The following is an 898-nucleotide window of genomic DNA, read 5'->3' as shown; positions in this document are numbered from 1 at the left end:
CCTTATAGTAAGGAGCGACTTATTTCTAGACCTTTATAGAGAGGTTCTAGAAGACTAGATTCTACTAGTTGTAGGCACTACTAATAAATGCCTTATTAGCCTTTAATTTATATAATATAAAGCTTTACTATACAGCAAATATAGACTTATCTCCCTTAAAGAGAGGCTCTATTTTAATTAGCTTCTATCTTAGCTTATATAGCAGTATTAGCTATATACCTAGATAAAGAGAGTATAGAGAATTATCTAGCGTATTAAGTGCTAAGCTAGAGAATGCAATATACTATTATATTAACTTATAAATTAATTATACCTAGTTATTTTTTTATTTATATAAATAAAATAAAATTATATAAGTAACTTTAGAAAGAACTTTTAAGCTAAAGCTAATAAAGTATTATAAGTAACTTACTTAAGTATATAAAAAAACTCTTAGTATGATTAACTAAGCTGTTAAGAACTAGCCTTACAAGCTACTGTATATAAGTATTACTAGTATTAACTATAAACTTAAGAAGAGAAAAGAGGGAAAGAAGAAGCTCTCTATTTCTTCTTTTCTACTTATTATATATACATAAGTCTAATGTATATCTAAAGCGTATCTAATAAAGCACTAACACAGTGCCTTATATCTACTTAAGCCTATAGCTTAAGTCTATTACAATATTTAACTATAAAAGTAGCTAAAGTTTAATTAAGCTTAATAAAACTAGTTAGTATAAATATAAAAGCTAGTTTTAAATTAGTTTATAATTAATTTATATTTCTACTTAGCTTATTTATTTTTTTAGAAATAAAAAAGCTCTCTTAAAAAGTACTAACTAATAGTAGTAAAATAAGCTAAATAAGTAGCTTAGCTAAATTATACTAAGAGTTTTTTTATATACTTAAGTAAGTT

This window comes from Metarhizium album, assembly GCF_000804445.1.
Source record: "Metarhizium album ARSEF 1941 chromosome Unknown scaffold_7, whole genome shotgun sequence".
Classification (NCBI taxonomy): Eukaryota; Fungi; Ascomycota; class Sordariomycetes; order Hypocreales; family Clavicipitaceae; genus Metarhizium; species Metarhizium album.
Note: the sequence above shows the minus strand (reverse complement) of the source record.